Source organism: Phasianus colchicus, chromosome Z (genome assembly GCF_987193195.1).
Source record: "Phasianus colchicus chromosome Z, bPhaCol1.hap1.1, whole genome shotgun sequence".
NCBI classification, from domain to species: Eukaryota; Metazoa; Chordata; class Aves; order Galliformes; family Phasianidae; genus Phasianus; species Phasianus colchicus.
In genome coordinates this window covers 41,603,617-41,619,079 of record NC_143476.1, presented here as the reverse complement: position 1 = coordinate 41,619,079, position 15,463 = coordinate 41,603,617, and the positions used below count along the sequence as shown (strand labels likewise).

General features: G+C 41.7%; 1 long non-coding RNA gene across 4 annotated transcripts; it reads right to left on the bottom strand.

Annotated features, from left to right (window-relative positions):
* Positions 1-507: 507 nt before the first annotated feature.
* On the bottom strand, positions 508-5,959 carry LOC149912914 (uncharacterized). Of its 4 annotated transcripts, none has more exons than XR_016462193.1 (3): positions 5,812-5,957; positions 5,471-5,615; positions 508-615 (listed from the first exon to the last, which is right to left on the bottom strand). It is a non-coding gene; the product is annotated as an uncharacterized LOC149912914 (long non-coding RNA). The 4 variants fall into 4 exon arrangements; XR_016462194.1 differs by lacking the exon at positions 508-615 and adding an exon at positions 3,114-3,233 and having other exon boundaries at positions 5,812-5,958; XR_016462196.1 differs by lacking the exon at positions 508-615 and adding an exon at positions 3,487-3,505 and having other exon boundaries at positions 5,812-5,959.
* Between the last annotated feature and the right edge of the window lie 9,504 nt (positions 5,960-15,463).

Here is a 15,463-nt window from a genome sequence, read left to right as displayed (position 1 = left end):
AAAATGGCATGACTAAAAATGGAGTCTTTCCTCTAGCTTTTAAGTTTTAAGAAACATAAAATATGTACGTATGCTTGGCAACTTTTCCTTTCATTATATACAAAAGTGACTCTCTCTAAAATAACTGTCAAACTAAGAGGGACTGTCAGAAACCTATCACAGGAGGTAATCTATTTGCTCAGGTGGCTGAAGAGCAATGAAAAAGTAGATATTGAGTTTCAGTTTTCAGCACATACATTAAAGTCCCATGCCTGTAATTAGGTCTCCTACCTTCCAAATAGAATTTTAAAAAAGTTTGATACATGATTATTTTAAATTATTTTTCTATAATTGGTTAGTGGTATTGTGGAACACATATTTAAGGATTAATGATGAGAAAGATTAGAAATCCAAAAAGTGTAAAATTCCATGCAAACTCAATTAAGTTTCAAGGACATTTCCATCAGAAAGAATGGAAATGAAGAAAGAACGGAGCCCCCAGGCTGGTTGTTGAGTGAGAATTACTGCTTACCCAGCATCCGTTTGCTTCATCAAATGTCCCCCATCTGCTCACAGAAACCTCTCTAAGATGCTTTTCTGAAGAATATTTGGCAGCATGTTTCCCAGGGCTGATGCCTAGAGGAGAGGGTTACATGGAGACTTGCTGTCTATCTTGATGGCAAACCCCTCCTAAGTAGGAATCCAGAGCTGGTGACTCACTTTGTAGTCTTGTATAGGTCTGGGGCAAGACAACATTATGGCAGTGGGGAGATATTCATGGTCAGGCTGGACAGGCCTCTGAGGTCTCTGACCTCTGTGGGTGTCCCTGTTCATTACTGGGGAACTGGACTCAATGGTCTGTAAGAGTCCCTTCCAACTCAAAAAAAAATTCTATGATTCTATGATTCTATGAATATTCCTGGTTTTATTACAAGTACAAATACTGATAAAGCCTACATTCAAATTGTTTATTCCTTGCTTTTGGAGAAGCTAAAACACTAGCACTAAGAGTTTTAATCAACGTAGATAATAGCTTGTCAGTTGCTATGCACAGTGGTACGTGCACCCAGTTTGAAATTTCAGTGCCATTAATGTTTTTAATTTTTTAAGTGATATGACACAGTACATGCAATCAACAATAATGAACATACCATGGTTCAGGACCCCTGATCTCTCAGCTAGTAATTTAAAATATTTTCATGTGTAGAGACAAGACAAGTATTATGTCCTAAATGGAGTCTAGGTCCCCAGCACTATTTTTCTCTCTATTTGATCCCTAAAAACAACTGTTTTCTTGCCAAAGATTTTGCATCGTTAAATCTCCTTTCTGAAACAATGAATATTGTGTAGTTGCAGGCCACTTTTTCAAACCTGTGGACATTCCCTTTGCTTCTACTTCTTTAAGCAACCTGCAGTTGCAATACACTTTTGCAGTACAGTCTTGAACCTCTTTATTCCTTGTTTTTCAGTCACCATGGGCTGTGTCTGTGCTGTCTTTGTAACCAGGACCAGGGAATGACCTCTTTTCTCCCAGTCAGTTTTCTCAACACATCTACTGGTGTGGATGAAGCAAGCAAAGGCAACAAGAAGAGCAAATACAATTATACTAGCAAGCAGGAGTATCATTTATTATAGATGATAATCACATGTTGGTTTGTCACTAGGTGTGTTTAATCAACTACTTTCTTTTTGAAATAAGAGTGAAGATAAAAGAAAAGTTCAAATAGGATTCCTACATGTCTCGTTTTCATTAAAGATTAGATCTGCTACAACACGATGAACTGAGGATAATATAATGTAACGTCCAAACACTTTTTTTCAAGTAATGTTAACACTGAATGAAAGGTATACAGGCTTCAATGAAATTAGGAAGTTGAGGCCTAGTTGAATGCTATTTGTTGTTGAATGGTATTTGTGACAGTGTTGAAAGAAATGGCTGATGTTATTGTAAAGTTACTGTCTGTCATCTATGAAAAACGGTGTTCTGCACAGGTCTGTGAGTGTTAGAAATGGGCTTTCTTGAAGAGCTGTCTTTATGGAAAAGGAGGCATTGCTTGCAAACTGGTAAATTGGGAAAAAAAAAAAAAAAAAAAAAAAAAAGTAACATTTCTGATTTCCAATTTAGTTATTAGAAAATCCCCATCATCTCTCTTTATATTATATGAATACTCCATGGTGTCCTTGGGATGACAGGATGCCTGTACTGCTATTTAGATATGCACAAATACAACAAATCCATGGGCAGATCTTTCCCCTACTGCATTTTTTTAATGTATTTCTTTATTGCTAAACTAAAAGGAAAATAATAGTAGAAAAAATTCAATCACCTTAATCAGCACATGCAAGTCTTAAAAATCTTTTTCTTGCTCTGTAATACTGAAAAGACCTGATGGGAAATGTTACCTTCCAAATTTTGCTCTGTGTATATGCATTTCCTATTTAAACCCTCACTCAGCAAGAGAAGGAAAAACACTTCTCAGTTTCAGTGTAAGTGCCCCATGGAATTTCCTACAGGAAAAATATCACTTTAGATCTGTCAGACAATAACATTTTATTACCTCAAGGATGTTATCTGAACCTGAGGTCTAATATCTAAATGAACTGCAGTTCAGATTATTTGAGATTTAGCAGAAAGACAGAGGGATGGAAAGTTTCATAGAAAGATTCTATGGGGAGAAGTCTCATTCATTTATTGTGGATAAATATGATGAAAAGGTATTCATATACCAAGTTTTAATAACTGTATGGTTAACAGGAGGAACAGTAGACAGCTTTGAGCAGTAGCTGACATACAGAACAGGAGAGTTGGAAGAGTGATATTTCCAAGAAGATTAATTTAATTTAAAGGCAGAATGTTTTTTGGCTATTGGAAAGTTCTCTGTTGTGTTGAGCAAAAGGATATATATACTGGCTGAAAATAAACCTGTAAAAGTGAGGTAATGCATTTACTAAAACAACAATAATTGCTATATCAGGATGGATCATATATTAAAGGCAATAAAACTCTGATTAATAGCTGTCAGGTTATTTCTTTATTTTCTCAAATATTTATTTGAGCGCAACATACTATAAATACTTTAAAGAAAATGTTTATCTTATATTTGTACATGATTGCACTCAGTAATACATGGAAGAGCAGCCACTGAAGTGGGAGGATCATAAGCCCAATGTATGTGAAGAGAGAGAGCAATAAATTTGATTCTTCTCAGCATTTTTCTGTTACAGGTTTTGAGAAACTTGTTAGATTTTAGTACCTGCAAATGTAAATGAAACCAACATAAAATACCATACATAACCTTATTGCTTTAAATAACATAGAAAATATGGATTGGAAGACTCGTGTGCATGTTCTTTTTTTCTGTCTTAGACCTGAATAAAGCTGTAAAGAAGAAATTAATGCTCTAGTAAGTCACTGTCAACTCTTGCAAGTCCATTTGGGAGAAAATTTGACACTCCATTTTTTTTTTCTTGTTGTCCTTCTATCTCCTACTCTCCTTTCTGTGTATGTTTATTATTTGCCTCATTTCTGTGAAAACAAATCAGGCTCCATTAATAAAAGCAAAAACTGTTTAAGGCCATCCATCTTACTCTTTCTCCTCAAAGGTTTGCTGCCACTTGTTCTATCACAGAGGACTGCAAAACTTTTTTGCTCCACATTGTTACCCTCTAAAGATAAAATGAATAAATTGCTTAAGAAGATGTTGAAAGACTCTTAATGGTGCATTTATGATCATAACATACGTATTTGTGAGACCTAAGGATTTTTATTCATTCTATTTTTGTTCAATGTAAAATCAAGATTAACTTCTTAGATTTTCTGGACATCCTCGTCGTATAAATTTAATTTTTTACTCCTTTTCCTTGTACAACTTCTGAAATCTGACAGTAAGAACATTTTTATTTTTGTCTCAAACCTCTTTTTTATTCTTTGTCCATCTATTTTTTTTTCCCCCCTATGATGCTTCTTATAACTTTACCAATTACTTTGTGTTCCATTTCATTACGTTATTTATTTTTGCTTTTTCTTTAGGGCAGGATATGTCTACTGCTATGCATCTGCACAGTTCCTACAATGGAGCTTTGATCCTGGTTGGATTGCTTAAGTGCCATTAACATAAACGTGGTTAACAAAAATAGTAGTTTCAGCTTAGTATTTTTCATGCTAAATCAGGTTCAAAACTAGAAGAATAAAAGTTTTTTTGTAAGAAACATAAACATCCATGTTGATTTCATAAGTGAAACTGATTCTGTTTTTGAAGAGCGGAAGAAATTTAAATAATTCATCTGAAAGCAAAGTTCACTTCTGTTTTTATATTCTCAGAAGTGAATCATCAGATTAAACTAGCATGCCACAGTTTAGTGGTAAACCTCTAACACTACCAAATCTACATATGTAGATTTTGCTTTAATGTCACAGGCAACAGAATGTAATCAACTAACAAACAAAACAAGCAAACAGAAAATTCACATCCAAATAAACCAGAAAGAGGAGTTTATAGACACTCTACAGAACTGTTAGCTGTGCTATGCTTTTCAAAAGCTGGAATTTGTCCTACAGACATCTCAGAAGTTGCACATCTGTCCAAGAAGAATCATTGCACTTTATTTCTACTGTACATGTTTATCTTATATCTTATTCTTCATTACTGTTATGTACTATGCAAAATACATAAAGAAAAAAAGCAGTAATCAAACTATACATACTGTGAGCAGGGCTTTGTGAAGGCTGCAGTACTGTACAGAAGAAAGCCTTGAACAGATCTATCTCAAATTCAGGGTAATAATACATTTATTTCCTACCCACATTGCTCATGTAATCCACCAACTATTTTAGGAACGCCTAGATTCTTAAAAATACAGAAATTAAAGTGATTTCCTGATCAACCCTTACAGAAAGACACAAGTTTAAACATGAAAGCAACTATGAATGCTTTGGAGAGAAAAAAATAGAATGTAATGTTAATAATCCCTGTAATGTTAATAAGCTAAATAACAGTTTCAAAGTTTAGTATCTTGATGCTTTACGGAGCTCCCATAAAATGGCTCTGAGCCTTCCCTTTCTCATGATTTTGCACACCCACGCAACTTGCTCTGTGGGGATGGAAGATAACAGGATTTAGATCCTTGACACACTGCAATTGATTTAACAATAAATATTGTCCATCCTAGTTTTGGGTTACTATAAGATGAAAGCAAAAATGTATATACTGATCTACTGGTTTTCTTTTAAAAAACATTCATCTGATGCTGAAGGCTAATTCTGTAAAGCTGAAACTTAAATCCCAGCAGAAACAGGTTCCCAGATATTAAAAACAAACAAACAAACAAACAAAAAAAAAAAATCATAAAAGTATGTATAATGAAATCTTTAGGCATGTGACAAACTTTGTTTTATATATTATATGATTTCAGAACATCTGTCACACACACTCACAAACTTTCCTTAGAAGGAGAAGCAGAAGTTTAGATGATGATAAAGTTATGTTCTTACCACATTAGAAGGTTCCAATTTCTTCCTTCTAGCAAGGTCAGTGATATTATTGCCATTGTAGTTGATGCTCTCCATACAGCCTTTGAAATTTTTTTCTGCTGTTAGAACTTGGCTTCCCAGAAAAAGGCATGCCTCCAAAGGTTATCTTTGTATCAGAAAATGAAAGACAGTTACTGGAGGACAAGGGCTTAGAATTTTTGCTTACTAGAAAAAGAAAGTATCAAACAAGTACTGGAAAAGTAGGAAAAAGTTAAGTTTCAAGGACATTTCCATCAGAAAGAATGGAAATGAAGAAAGAACGGAGCCCCCAGGCTGGTTGTTGAGTGAGAATTACTGCTTACCCAGCATCCGTTTGCTTCATCAAATGTCCCCCATCTGCTCACAGAAACCTCTCTAAGATGCTTTTCTGAAGAATATTTGGCAGCATGTTTCCCAGGGCTGATACCTAGAGGAGAGGGTTACATGGAGACTTGCTGTCTATCTTGATGGCAAACCCCTCCTAAGTAGGAATCCAGAGCTGGTGACTCACTTTGTAGCCTTGTATAGGTCTGGGGCAAGACAACATTATGGCAGTGGGGAGATACACATGGTCAGGCTGGACAGGCCTCTGAGGTCTCTCATTACACTCCGCAAGAGGACAGTTTCTTTCAGAAATGTGGCATTTTATCACAGATACACCATTTTTATGCCCAGTAGAGCTCCTTTTCTCCCAGAAATAGCACTGCTCTTAGGAAGAGCTCCCATTTTCTAACCAAAATGCTGCTTTACACTCCTCAAGATCACACTTACCCCCATCAAGATGGCAGTGTCACAGAAATACCAGCTTCTGCCCCCAAAATGGGACTTTGGCTCTCCAAAACTAGACATTTTCTCCCAGAAATACCAGGACTCTTAGAAATACCTCACGTTTCATCTCAAGAATACTGCTTTCCACTCCTCAAGATCACACTGACTCCCATCACAATGGCCTTTTCTCCCACATAAACCAGCTTTCTCCCAAATACACGACATTTTCTCCCACATACACCCGTTTTCTCCCAAAGATGGGACATATTCTCCCAGAAATGCCAGCTTATTCTTTAAAAAAACGGCCTTTTTTCCCGAAAATACCAGCTTTCTCACAAACACCTGTCATTTTCCAACCAAGTCTGCTACTATCTCCCAGAAACAGCCGGTTTCCGAGAAATACCTGACGTTTGCTCTCCCAAATACTACTTGACACTCCTCCAGAGGACATTGTCTCCCCTATTTACCACGTTGTCTCCCCAAGAGACCACTTGGCACACCAAAAAGACCACCGTTGCTCTCCAGTACAAGATCTTCTTTCCCACCGGTTCCCACTTTTCTCCCCCAGCTATGTCCTTTCCTCCCAGAAATGCCACTTTTCCCTTGGAAATTTCACCTTCTCTTCCAAAAAGAGGAGATTTGCTCCCAGAAATACCCCTTCTCTTACAACTGCCACACGCTTTCTCCCCAAAAAGCCTCCATGACAATGCCAAATGGGACACTTGCAGCCAAGAAGAGGACACCTTCTCTCAGAAAGACCACTTTTCTCCCCAAGAGAGGAGATTTTCTCCCAATTGGATGACATTTGCTGTAAGAAAGACCTGTTTTCTTCCCTCAAGAGGACATTGTCTTTCCCACTGAGGACATTTTCTCCCAGAAGTGCCGCTACTCTTTGAAACACCTCCATTTCCTCCCAAATCTACTCCATGACACGCCTCAGGATGACACTTACTCCCCGATTTGGGGCATTTTCTCCCAGAAATACCACTTCTCTCCCAAAGGGATGGCCTTTTCCCTCTCTAGCATCTGTTTCCTCACCAATACCTGGCATTTGCTCCCAGAAACACCAGCTTTCTCACAGATACATCACCTTCCCCCCCCCACATCAGACCTCTTCTCCCAGAAATACCAGGACTCTGCTGAATATTTCCCATTTCCTCCGGAACATACAGCATTACACTCCGCAAGAAAACAGTTTCTTTCAGAAATGTGGCATTTTATCACAGATACACCATTTTTATGCCCAGTAGAGCTCCTTTTCTCCCAGAAATAGCACTGCTCTTAGGAAGAGCTCCCATTTTCTAACCAAAATGCTGCTTTACACTCCTCAAGATCACACTTACCCCCATCAAGATGGCAGTGTCACAGAAATACCAGCTTCTGCCCCCAAAATGGGACTTTGGCTCTCCAAAACAAGACATTTTCTCCCAGAAATACCAGGACTCTTAGAAATACCTCACGTTTCATCTCAAGAATACTGCTTTCCACTCCTCAAGATCACACTGACTCCCATCACAATGGCCTTTTCTCCCACGTACACCAGCTTTCTCCCAAATACACGACATTTTCTCCCACATACACCCGTTTTCTCCCAAAGATGGGACATATTCTCCCAGAAATGCCAGCTTATTCTTTAAAAAACGGCCTTTTTTCCCCAAAATACCAGCTTTCTCACAAACACCTGTCATCTTCCAACCAAGTCTGCTACTATCTCCCAGAAACAGCCGGTTTCCGAGAAATACCTGACGTTTGCTCTCCCAAATACTACTTGACACTCCTCCAGAGGACATTGTCTCCCCTATTTACCACGTTGTCTCCCCAAGAGACCACTTGGTACACCAAAAAGACCACCGTTGCTCTCCAGTACAAGATCTTCTTTCCCACCGGTTCCCACTTTTCTCCCCCAGCTATGTCCTTTCCTCCCAGAAATGCCACTTTTCCCTTGGAAATTTCACCTTCTCTTCCAAAAAGAGGAGATTTGCTCCCAGAAATACCCCTTCTCTTACAACTGCCACACGCTTTCTCCCCAAAAAGCCTCCATGACAATGCCAAATGGGACACTTGCAGCCAAGAAGAGGACACCTTCTCTCAGAAAGACCACTTTTCTCCCCAAGAGAGGAGATTTTCTCCCAATTGGATGACATTTGCTGTAAGAAAGACCTGTTTTCTTCCCTCAAGAGGATATTGTCTTTCCCACTGAGGACATTTTCTCCCAGAAGTGCCGCTACTCTTTGAAACACCTCCATTTCCTCCCAGATCTACTCCATGACACGCCTCAGGATGACACTTACTCCCCGATTTGGGGCATTTTCTCCCAGAAATACCACTTCTCTCCCAAAGGGATGGCCTTTTCCCTCTCTAGCATCTGTTTCCTCACCAATACCTGGCATTTTCTCCCAGAAACACCAGCTTTCTCACAGATACATCACCTTCCCCCCCCCACATCAGACCTCTTCTCCCAGAAATACCAGGACTCTGCTGAATATTTCCCATTTCCTCCGGAACATACAGCATTACACTCCGCAAGAGGACAGTTTCTTTCAGAAACGTGGCATTTTATCACAGATACACCATTTTTATGCCCAGTAGAGCTCCTTTTCTCCCAGAAATAGCACTGCTCTTAGGAAGAGCTCCCATTTTCTAACCAAAATGCTGCTTTACACTCCTCAAGATCACACTTACCCCCATCAAGATGGCAGTGTCACAGAAATACCAGCTTCTGCCCCCAAAATGGGACTTTGGCTCTCCAAAACAAGACATTTTCTCCCAGAAATACCAGGACTCTTAGAAATACCTCACGTTTCATCTCAAGAATACTGCTTTCCACTCCTCAAGATCACACTGACTCCCATCACAATGGCCTTTTCTCCCACGTACACCAGCTTTCTCCCAAATACACGACATTTTCTCCCACATACACCCGTTTTCTCCCAAAGATGGGACATATTCTCCCAGAAATGCCAGCTTATTCTTTAAAAAACAGCCTTTTTTCCCCAAAATACCAGCTTTCTCACAAACACCTGTCATTTTCCAACCAAGTCTGCTACTATCTCCCAGAAACAGCCGGTTTCCGAGAAATACCTGACGTTTGCTCTCCCAAATACTACTTGACACTCCTCCAGAGGACATTGTCTCCCCTATTTACCACGTTGTCTCCCCAAGAGACCACTTGGCACACCAAAAAGACCAGCGTTGCTCTCCAGTACAAGATCTTCTTTCCCACCGGTTCCCACTTTTCTCCCCCAGCTATGTCATTTCCTCCCAGAAATGCCACTTTTCCCTTGGAAATTTCACCTTCTCTTCCAAAAAGAGGAGATTTGCTCCCAGAAATACCCCTTCTCTTACAACTGCCACACGCTTTCTCCCCAAAAAGCCTCCATGACAATGCCAAATGGGACACTTGCAGCCAAGAAGAGGACACCTTCTCTCAGAAAGACCACTTTTCTCCCCAAGAGAGGAGATTTTCTCCCAATTGGATGACATTTGCTGTAAGAAAGACCTGTTTTCTTCCCTCAAGAGGACATTGTCTTTCCCACTGAGGACATTTTCTCCCAGAAGTGCCGCTACTCTTTGAAACACCTCCATTTCCTCTCAAATCTACTCCATGACACGCCTCAGGATGACACTTACTCCCCGATTTGGGGCATTTTCTCCCAGAAATACCACTTCTCTCCCAAAGGGATGGCCTTTTCCCTCTCTAGCATCTGTTTCCTCACCAATACCTGGCATTTTCTCCCAGAAACACCAGCTTTCTCACAGATACATCACCTTCCCCCCCCCCACATCAGACCTCTTCTCCCAGAAATACCAGGACTCTGCTGAATATTTCCCATTTCCTCCGGAACATACAGCATTACACTCCGCAAGAGGACAGTTTCTTTCAGAAACGTGGCATTTTATCACAGATACACCATTTTTATGCCCAGTAGAGCTCCTTTTCTCCCAGAAATAGCACTGCTCTTAGGAAGAGCTCCCATTTTCTAACCAAAATGCTGCTTTACACTCCTCAAGATCACACTTACCCCCATCAAGATGGCAGTGTCACAGAAATACCAGCTTCTGCCCCCAAAATGGGACTTTGGCTCTCCAAAACAAGACATTTTCTCCCAGAAATACCAGGACTCTTAGAAATACCTCACGTTTCATCTCAAGAATACTGCTTTCCACTCCTCAAGATCACACTGACTCTCATCACAATGGCCTTTTCTCCCACGTACACCAGCTTTCTCCCAAATACACGACATTTTCTCCCACATACACCCGTTTTCTCCCAAAGATGGGACATATTCTCCCAGAAATGCCAGCTTATTCTTTAAAAAACGGCCTTTTTTCCCCAAAATACCAGCTTTCTCACAAACACCTGTCATTTTCCAACCAAGTCTGCTACTATCTCCCAGAAACAGCCGGTTTCCGAGAAATACCTGACGTTTGCTCTCCCAAATACTACTTGACACTCCTCCAGAGGACATTGTCTCCCCTATTTACCACGTTGTCTCCCCAAGAGACCACTTGGCACACCAAAAAGACCAGCGTTGCTCTCCAGTACAAGATCTTCTTTCCCACCGGTTCCCACTTTTCTCCCCCAGCTATGTCATTTCCTCCCAGAAATGCCACTTTTCCCTTGGAAATTTCACCTTCTCTTCCAAAAAGAGGAGATTTGCTCCCAGAAATACCCCTTCTCTTACAACTGCCACACGCTTTCTCCCCAAAAAGCCTCCATGACAATGCCAAATGGGACACTTGCAGCCAAGAAGAGGACACCTTCTCTCAGAAAGACCACTTTTCTCCCCAAGAGAGGAGATTTTCTCCCAATTGGATGACATTTGCTGTAAGAAAGACCTGTTTTCTTCCCTCAAGAGGACATTGTCTTTCCCACTGAGGACATTTTCTCCCAGAAGTGCCGCTACTCTTTGAAACACCTCCATTTCCTCCCAAATCTACTCCATGACACGCCTCAGGATGACACTTACTCCCCGATTTGGGGCATTTTCTCCCAGAAATACCACTTCTCTCCCAAAGGGATGGCCTTTTCCCTCTCTAGCATCTGTTTCCTCACCAATACCTGGCATTTTCTCCCAGAAACACCAGCTTTCTCACAGATACATCACCTTCCCCCCCCCCACATCAGACCTCTTCTCCCAGAAATACCAGGACTCTGCTGAATATTTCCCATTTCCTCCGGAACATACAGCATTACACTCCGCAAGAGGACAGTTTCTTTCAGAAAGGTGGCATTTTATCACAGATACACCATTTTTATGCCCAGTAGAGCTCCTTTTCTCCCAGAAATAGCACTGCTCTTAGGAAGAGCTCCCATTTTCTAACCAAAATGCTGCTTTACACTTTTCAAGATCACACTTACCCCCATCAAGATGGCAGTGTCACAGAAATACCAGCTTCTGCCCCCAAAATGGGACTTTGGCTCTCCAAAACAAGACATTTTCTCCCAGAAATACCAGGACTCTTAGAAATACCTCACGTTTCATCTCAAGAATACTGCTTTCCACTCCTCAAGATCACACTGACTCCCATCACAATGGCCTTTTCTCCCACATACACCAGCTTTCTCCCAAATACACGACATTTTCTCCCACATACACCCGTTTTCTCCCAAAGATGGGACATATTCTCCCAGAAATGCCAGCTTATTCTTTAAAAAACGGCCTTTTTTCCCCAAAATACCAGCTTTCTCACAAACACCTGTCATTTTCCAACCAAGTCTGCTACTATCTCCCAGAAACAGCCGGTTTCCGAGAAATACCTGACGTTTGCTCTCCCAAATACTACTTGACACTCCTCCAGAGGACATTGTCTCCCCTATTTACCACGTTGTCTCCCCAGGAGACCACTTGGCACACCAAAAAGACCACCGTTGCTCTCCAGTACAAGATCTTCTTTCCCACCGGTTCCCACTTTTCTCCCCCAGCTATGTCATTTCCTCCCAGAAATGCCACTTTTCCCTTGGAAATTTCACCTTCTCTTCCAAAAAGAGGAGATTTGCTCCCAGAAATACCCCTTCTCTTACAACTGCCACACGCTTTCTCCCCAAAAAGCCTCCATGACAATGCCAAATGGGACACTTGCAGCCAAGAAGAGGACACCTTCTCTCAGAAAGACCACTTTTCTCCCCAAGAGAGGAGATTTTCTCCCAATTGGATGACATTTGCTGTAAGAAAGACCTGTTTTCTTCCCTCAAGAGGACATTGTCTTTCCCACTGAGGACATTTTCTCCCAGAAGTGCCGCTACTCTTTGAAACACCTCCATTTCCTCCCAGATCTACTCCATGACACGCCTCAGGATGACACTTACTCCCCGATTTGGGGCATTTTCTCCCAGAAATACCACTTCTCTCCCAAAGGGATGGCCTTTTCCCTCTCTAGCATCTGTTTCCTCACCAATACCTGGCATTTTCTCCCAGAAACACCAGCTTTCTCACAGATACATCACCTTCCCCCCCCCACATCAGACCTCTTCTCCCAGAAATACCAGGACTCTGCTGAATATTTCCCATTTCCTCCGGAACATACAGCATTACACTCCGCAAGAGGACAGTTTCTTTCAGAAAGGTGGCATTTTATCACAGATACACCATTTTTATGCCCAGTAGAGCTCCTTTTCTCCCAGAAATAGCACTGCTCTTAGGAAGAGCTCCCATTTTCTAACCAAAATGCTGCTTTACACTCCTCAAGATCACACTTACCCCCATCAAGATGGCAGTGTCACAGAAATACCAGCTTCTGCCCCCAAAATGGGACTTTGGCTCTCCAAAACAAGACATTTTCTCCCAGAAATACCAGGACTCTTAGAAATACCTCACGTTTCATCTCAAGAATACTGCTTTCCACTCCTCAAGATCACACTGACTCCCATCACAATGGCCTTTTCTCCCACATACACCAGCTTTCTCCCAAATACACGACATTTTCTCCCACATACACCCGTTTTCTCCCAAAGATGGGACATATTCTCCCAGAAATGCCAGCTTATTCTTTAAAAAACGGCCTTTTTTCCCCAAAATACCAGCTTTCTCACAAACACCTGTCATTTTCCAACCAAGTCTGCTACTATCTCCCAGAAACAGCCGGTTTCCGAGAAATACCTGACGTTTGCTCTCCCAAATACTACTTGACACTCCTCCAGAGGACATTGTCTCCCCTATTTACCACGTTGTCTCCCCAGGAGACCACTTGGCACACCAAAAAGACCACCGTTGCTCTCCAGTACAAGATCTTCTTTCCCACCGGTTCCCACTTTTCTCCCCCAGCTATGTCATTTCCTCCCAGAAATGCCACTTTTCCCTTGGAAATTTCACCTTCTCTTCCAAAAAGAGGAGATTTGCTCCCAGAAATACCCCTTCTCTTACAACTGCCACACGCTTTCTCCCCAAAAAGCCTCCATGACAATGCCAAATGGGACACTTGCAGCCAAGAAGAGGACACCTTCTCTCAGAAAGACCACTTTTCTCCCCAAGAGAGGAGATTTTCTCCCAATTGGATGACATTTGCTGTAAGAAAGACCTGTTTTCTTCCCTCAAGAGGACATTGTCTTTCCCACTGAGGACATTTTCTCCCAGAAGTGCCGCTACTCTTTGAAACACCTCCATTTCCTCCCAGATCTACTCCATGACACGCCTCAGGATGACACTTACTCCCCGATTTGGGGCATTTTCTCCCAGAAATACCACTTCTCTCCCAAAGGGATGGCCTTTTCCCTCTCTAGCATCTGTTTCCTCACCAATACCTGGCATTTTCTCCCAGAAACACCAGCTTTCTCACAGATACATCACCTTCCCCCCCCCACATCAGACCTCTTCTCCCAGAAATACCAGGACTCTGCTGAATATTTCCCATTTCCTCCGGAACATACAGCATTACACTCCGCAAGAGGACAGTTTCTTTCAGAAAGGTGGCATTTTATCACAGATACACCATTTTTATGCCCAGTAGAGCTCCTTTTCTCCCAGAAATAGCACTGCTCTTAGGAAGAGCTCCCATTTTCTAACCAAAATGCTGCTTTACACTCCTCAAGATCACACTTACCCCCATCAAGATGGCAGTGTCACAGAAATACCAGCTTCTGCCCCCAAAATGGGACTTTGGCTCTCCAAAACAAGACATTTTCTCCCAGAAATACCAGGACTCTTAGAAATACCTCACGTTTCATCTCAAGAATACTGCTTTCCACTCCTCAAGATCACACTGACTCCCATCACAATGGCCTTTTCTCCCACATACACCAGCTTTCTCCCAAATACACGACATTTTCTCCCACATACACCCGTTTTCTCCCAAAGATGGGACATATTCTCCCAGAAATGCCAGCTTATTCTTTAAAAAACGGCCTTTTTTCCCCAAAATACCAGCTTTCTCACAAACACCTGTCATTTTCCAACCAAGTCTGCTACTATCTCCCAGAAACAGCCGGTTTCCGAGAAATACCTGACGTTTGCTCTCCCAAATACTACTTGACACTCCTCCAGAGGACATTGTCTCCCCTATTTACCACGTTGTCTCCCCAGGAGACCACTTGGCACACCAAAAAGACCACCGTTGCTCTCCAGTACAAGATCTTCTTTCCCACCGGTTCCCACTTTTCTCCCCCAGCTATGTCATTTCCTCCCAGAAATGCCACTTTTCCCTTGGAAATTTCACCTTCTCTTCCAAAAAGAGGAGATTTGCTCCCAGAAATACCCCTTCTCTTACAACTGCCACACGCTTTCTCCCCAAAAAGCCTCCATGACAATGCCAAATGGGACACTTGCAGCCAAGAAGAGGACACCTTCTCTCAGAAAGACCACTTTTCTCCCCAAGAGAGGAGATTTTCTCCCAATTGGATGACATTTGCTGTAAGAAAGACCTGTTTTCTTCCCTCAAGAGGACATTGTCTTTCCCACTGAGGACATTTTCTCCCAGAAGTGCCGCTACTCTTTGAAACACCTCCATTTCCTCCCAGATCTACTCCATGACACGCCTCAGGATGACACTTACTCCCCGATTTGGGGCATTTTCTCCCAGAAATACCACTTCTCTCCCAAAGGGGAGAAACCACTTCTCTCCCTTTTCCCTCTCTAGCATCTGTTTCCTCACCAATACCTGACATTTTCTCCCAGAAACACCAGCTTTCTCACACATACATCACCTTCTCCCCCCCACATCAGATGTTCCCTCCCAGAAATATGGCATTTGATCACAAATATACTCTTTCAA